Genomic DNA, 6,316 nt, shown 5'->3' with positions numbered 1-6,316 from the left:
CCCATTCACCTGCCCAGCTCCTGCCACCATAAACAGTGGTCCCTTAGGTCTGCGACTGTTCCTTTGTAAGCAAATACTTGTGTTAAGAGAAAATGTTAATAGTTTTAGGCAGTAAAGTTGGTTGGTTCTCCATTGGGTACAGCCGCAGGGGGAGAAGGGAATTAAACCACACCACCCGCAAAGAGAGAGGAGAAGAGGAGGAGAGGGGAGGGGAGGAAAGAGAAGATAAGAGAGGAGAGAAAAGAGAAGAGAAGAGAAGAGAAGAGAAGAGAAAGAAAAGAGAAGAGAAGATGAAAGGAGCGAGCCCACAAAGCGAACACCTCTTTCTGCATCTTCTCCCCCAGCACAGTGCTCAGACAGGACTGTTAACTGCGGTCTTTTAAATAATAATAATGTCATCATTAGAATAATACTAGCAGCCATTGTGTGCTTGACCCTGCTTCAACTCTGCCTAACAGCTTTGCTCCTCTTCAAAATCGGGCTCGCTCACGTCTTATTTCCATTTTATTTGTTATTGTTATTATAGACGTTTCAAACACATCCCGAAGGAGAGAGACTTGACCCATCCTTCACCCTGGACCCTCTGCTGTTTCAACCACTGCTCCCCGCCGCTCTGGGCTTCAGCTGTCTCTCTCGACTCCCCGCCCCAGTGTTTCAAAACAAACCCCAGACTTCATATCATTTCACCCAGAAATACTTTAATGTGTGTCTCTAACAGATCCTTTTTGTCGGCTTGCTTGTTTGTTATTCTAACTGCCCCCCCCCACAGGATTGCTGCTCCCAACAGAACTTAATCATTTCCTATCATCTGATAACCAGACCCCTTTCAACTGTTTTTTTCAATTCCGAGGAAAACCCGACAAACTTTGAAAAATTGGCAAACACCGTGGGTCGTTGTAATGGCAAGCAAGAGGCAAGGACGAAGGCCAGCGCGTTGCCTGGGAGCTTGTTAGCAGGTGCAAAGTCCCTGCCCCAGACCCACTGAAACCACAGGGACATCTTGAGAAAAATCATGGGTGGGGCATCTGGGTGTCTCAGTCAGTGAAGCGTCTGCCTTCGGCTCAGGCCATGATCCCGGAGTCCTGGGATTGAACCCCGCGTCCGGCTCCCTGCTTAGCTGGGAGTCTGCTTGTCCCTCTCCCCCTGCCTTGCTTGCTCTCTCTCTCTCTTTCAGTCTCTCTGTCTCTCAAATAAATACAATCTTTAAAACAAATCATGGGTGAGTGAAGTCTGAGGCTGTCTATCTACATGGAATAGAATGCGGTAGCCAGTCCACTCCGGATGAATCCACTTTCCCCTGAGATGTAGCTCTTCTTCTCCTTCCGGTCTTTCCGACGGAGAGAGCCCAGCACTCCGCAGGCAAGAACTGGGCTCCTGCGGGACAGACGTGGTCCCGCCCTTCTGACCCTCTCACTCTAGTAGAAGAGATGGACAGTAAATCACAGATGAATAAACGAATTCAAGGTGTGACCCTCACTTATCAGCTGGGGGAGAGGCCTCCTTTTGACCACCGATTTCAACTGTAGGCTCTGAGGCCTTGTCCCCGCCACCCCAGCACCCCCACCTCTCTCTTCTTGCTTCACCTGTCCTGCGGACCTCATCTCCAGATGTTGGACCTGGATGTGGCCTATTTATTTGCTCATGGCTTTTCTCCCTGGCTAGGAGTGGAGTAGAGGATAAACCGTTGCTAAATGAAAATCTACTAAAATGTTTTGAACAATGAAAATACCTAATAGTGATCAGTATGTAAATTAGCTTTTTAAAAAAAAAAATCTATTTGAGTCTATTTATAGGACTAGCTCCTACGAGGAAAGGGGGCTGATGCGAACCACTCCTGAGCTGAGAAGACATTGCACCTGACCCTGGAGTGGGTGCTTGGCTCAGGGCTGGGAGGCTCCGCGCGGCCACGCCCCTGCCCCGAGCTGTTGCAGAGGTCTGGGGCCAGAGCGGCGGGTGAGTCTTCGAGGACTCTATGCCCTTGTGGCCAGCCTCCAGGTCACCTGTCTGGATTTTTATGTTTTTAACCTGAGGGCTCTGCATTAAGAGGCTGGGTGGTTTCTCGCTCTCTCTCTCTCTCCTTGACATAAAAGTGACCTAATCTCAGCCTCATTAGTATAATGATCCCAGGTGTTTCCAAATGTGTCTCTGCATTCACAGTAATTCCACTCAAAATTAAAGCAGGATTTTTGGGGGGTGGAATGGAGGGGGCGGAATAGGGTAGGGTTGGGAGCTGGAGAAGAACAAAATTGACCCTGAAGCTCTTGCGTGGGAAGAAGGCAGAGAGACAGGTGTGGAAACAAGGCCGGGAGCCCTCAAGCTCCATCTTGGTACCGGAGGAACCCGCTGTTTAACCAACAGGGCAGGACGGACAGAATACAGCAGCGGATCCGGGCCCGCGAGGGAGCCTGAGAAAAGATAAAGGCAACGCTTCAAAGGGGAGGGACCTTAAAATAAATGCGGTTGGGGCGGCTGACGGGATTCAATCCACTGGGGCCTGTCACGGAAGTCTCCTCCTCAAACCTCAAACACACACGAATGCATATCTCCCAATCCCGTGGGGGGTCAACAGCTTCCGAGACTATGCTTGAAGCAGGTAAAAGGTGAGTGCGGTCGAACTGTGGGCGGAGAGCACGAGCAGGCGGCTCACAGAAGAAGTGATGCAGGTGGTCAATAAGTAGGAGAGGAGCTGCTCATCATCAGGCCGCCTCCGCCATCAGGTGCGGAGAGATCCAGCTGCTGATGCGAGGAGAGCAGCGCGGGGGCGGGGGGGAGAGCCAAGAGCACTGCTACGTGCTAAATTCATGTCAAATAGCAAAGAATGAGATCTCCTTTATAAAAGTGCTGTGCAGAAATATGGACTCAAATATATAAAGAGGGACTTGAAGGACACTCACCAAACTTCTGTATTATTTTTTTATTATTTTTTCATGTATTTATTTATTTCTTACACACCAAACTTCTTAATCGTGGTTACTTCTGGGGAGAAGCGAGGATGTTTCTATTCTTTATTATGTACGGATTCGGCTGACCATTGTAGGTGACCTTGAGAGGACTTGGGCCCTCTCTGCACGGTTGGGGTGTCTCATTAAACTCATCGCAACGTTTTGGAAACTAAATGAAGCACCCCTACATTCTTTGACACAATACCTTCACTTCTCGCCTTTACGCTGCAGAATGCACCCGTGGGATTCTGCAAGTCCCGTAGATCCTATGCGGGGGGTGGCGATCTGTGAAGTTTTGAGGTGCGGGACCTCCCAAATCCTGACTCGACCCAGGACTGAAACAGCCTGTGGGTGGCCTTTGCTTGGGCCATTGGCTGTATTACAAGGTGACTCAATGGGGCAAGGTAATGAATGGCTTCGTCTTAAAACAAGTGGTTTGGCAGCAGGTGCCAGACTCTCACCCTTGAGCGGCTGACCCGGCCCCGAAGGGCAAGGCTTAAATCTCCGTGTGCCTGGGATCCCTCCAGCATGTGGTGGGGAGTCCCCTTGCACACCACACCCCTTCCCGTCCCATCCATCCCTTCCCTTGCCTTCTTAGTGATACTGCCCTGTCGTAGGGAGGAGGTCTGTGGCTGTCCTGGGTTCCCGAGCCCCCCGCAGTAAGCTCTGTGTGAGGAGGGGCTTTGCTGCTCGGCCTCCCCAGCCTCCCCCAGCCGGAGCGGCAGCCGGGGAGGCCCTCGGAGGGCACCTGGCGCGTGCCTGAAGGACAAGCTTGTCCACCACCCTGCAGTTCCAGACGAGCCTCTTATTTACCAAACACGCACTGTGCAGGGCAACGCTTGGCGACGATAACAGGATGAGTGTTTGTGGGCGGAAAGACCCCTGACCCCACCTTAGCTTCTCCTGCTCAGGACATCCCAGGGTCTGGGGCTCCCTCCCCTCCCTCAGCTTCCTTTAAAGAGCTGTCTGTCCTTCAGGACCCTCAGGACTGCGGCGGTACCTCCCGTGGAAATCTGCCCCAGCCCTGGACCAGGCCAGGCGGCCTTCCGGCTGCAGCACCCCGTGTCTTCCGGGCAGCACCTCGAAACGTTGAGGAAGTTGTGTCATCCTTTGCCAAGGTCTGTCTCCCACGGGCGACAGTGGGGCCCCAAAGACGGGGACTTTGGCCTCGGTCTGCTTGACTGTGAGCTTCCCACCACTGGGCCTAGCGCGTTGCAGGCGATGGATAAATATTTGTGGAATGAAGGAATGCAAAAGGGACAACTCGGGGCAGAGATAAGGAATCACAGGGCGGAGGGGACCTTGTGGATGCGGGTGGCTGGGGAAGGCCAGCTGGAGAAGGTGACATCCAGGACAGACACGAGGTCCAGTGAGAGCCAGGCCTTGCTGGGAGCCGATGCCATAGAGACCTGTGGGCGCCGCCCATGCCACAGAGTGACCTCTAGACTCAAAGCTCGCCCTTCCGGTGCTCGCCGAGGGCGCACACTGCCGCTCACTCCGCCTGTCCCCGGATCCCAAGGGCTTGGGAACGCCCGGCACCTCCTTGCCCCATGAAGGGCTCAGGCCTCGTGATGGCGGCTCGACTCTCCCCTCTCTCCACTGTCTGACTGAAGACCTCCCTGGTGGAATTTGGGCCGGGTATTAACCCTGGGACCCTGGCGGCCACCCTCGACTGGGCTCTGAAAACCAGACCCCACTCCTCTTCCCCCTGAGCTGCCGTCTCAGAGGCGCACAGGCAGACCCTGGGTCTCCCCAGATCTTGCTGGGTTTCCTTTCCGTGGTTCCTGAACTTTTGCTGCCCCCCCTCCCCCCCCCGTTAGGTGGGAGAGCCTCGCATCTGGTGGTGGGTGGCGGAGGCGGGGCGGGGGGTGGATAGGAGAACAGGGGCCTCCCACTTCAACCGGGGGTCTAGGCACCACGGTGGGCGCAGGACGGTTCAGCACGCAGAGGCTTTCTCTCCTGCTTGTCCCCCGGCCCTCCTGCCCCTGCGCCAGGCACTCCTCGGGACGTGCTCCCTGGAGAATCTGAGCAGAACATTCCTCTGGGAGGCTTGTGATTGTCTGTTTACAAAGGAGGAGACTCTCCCCTCCCTCCCCGGTTCTCTTCCTTCTGGGGGTGTTTAGAGCAGTAGGTCGTTATCCTCACACGTACCCCGAACCATAATTCCTGATTCGTTTCCTACTCACACATCCCTTCATGCTTCCGCTTCACTGGGCCGTAAGGGAGCACCTGTTTGGCGGCCACATCCCAAGGACACCAAAGGGCAGAGAATATCAGTGTTTTGGTCTAAGGACCGCTTTATGGTTTTTGTTTCTTGCTTGTGTGTTTTGAGATAGATTTATTTATTTATTTATTTATTTATTTATTTATTTATTTATTTATTTTAGCGGGAGGGGAGAGAGAGAGAGAGAGACAGACAGACAGACAATCCCCAAAGCAGACTCCCTGCTCAGTGTGGAGCTCTACCCCCGGGCTCGATCCCGTGACCCCGAGGTCATGACCTGAGCCGAAACCAAGAGTGGGACACTTAACCAACTGAGCCACCCAGGCTCCCTGGACCTCTTTACATTTTTAAAAATTATTGAAATTCTCAGAGAGCTTTTGATGCTGTGGCTTATCAATATTTACTGTATTAAGAATTATTGAGACATTTAAAAATATTCATTTGAGGGGCACCTGGGTGTCTCAGTCGGTTAAGCTTCCGACTCTTGATCTCAGCTCAGGTCTTGATCCCCAGGTGGTGAGTTCAAACCCCGCATTGGGCTCCACGCTAGGCATGGGGCCTACTTTAAAAAAAAAAAATTGTTTGAAAGTAACAATAAACCCATTACCTAGTACTAACCTAAAAACATTTTATGGAAAAAAATAACCGTATTTTCCAACACCAAAAAAAAGAAAAAAAAATCCATGAGAATGGTGGTATTGTGGTTTTTGTTAGTTTGTTTTGTTTTTGTTTTACGTTCTGCAACTCCCTTTCCTATCTGGCTTAACAGAAGGCAAGTGGGTTCTCACATCGGCTTCTGTCTTTAGCCTGTGGTGATCTCACACATCATGTAGCCTGTGGAAAATTCCACTGCACAGAGTGAGAGAGGCAAATGACATGTTACAAAATAGTTGTGACCTCATGACCCCCTGAGAAGGACTCATGTGCTAAGGGGACAGGTTCTAAGGCGCTTCCTGGCTGGTGATGGGCAGGGCAGGCGGGTCCGAGGGGGCTGGGGGTCACCAGCCTGCCTCAGGGACCCTGCAGCCGGAGCAGCTGCCTCTTCAGCCTCCCCGGACTTCTTCCCTCCCCATCTTCCTCCCCGAGCTTCCTTTTCCTGCTCCTCGGTGTCCCCGCAGGCTCAGCGTCTCAGCTAAGCTCGGGCTTTGCA

Source organism: Ursus arctos, unplaced genomic scaffold (genome assembly GCF_023065955.2).
Source record: "Ursus arctos isolate Adak ecotype North America unplaced genomic scaffold, UrsArc2.0 scaffold_16, whole genome shotgun sequence".
NCBI classification, from domain to species: Eukaryota; Metazoa; Chordata; class Mammalia; order Carnivora; family Ursidae; genus Ursus; species Ursus arctos.
Note: the sequence above shows the minus strand (reverse complement) of the source record.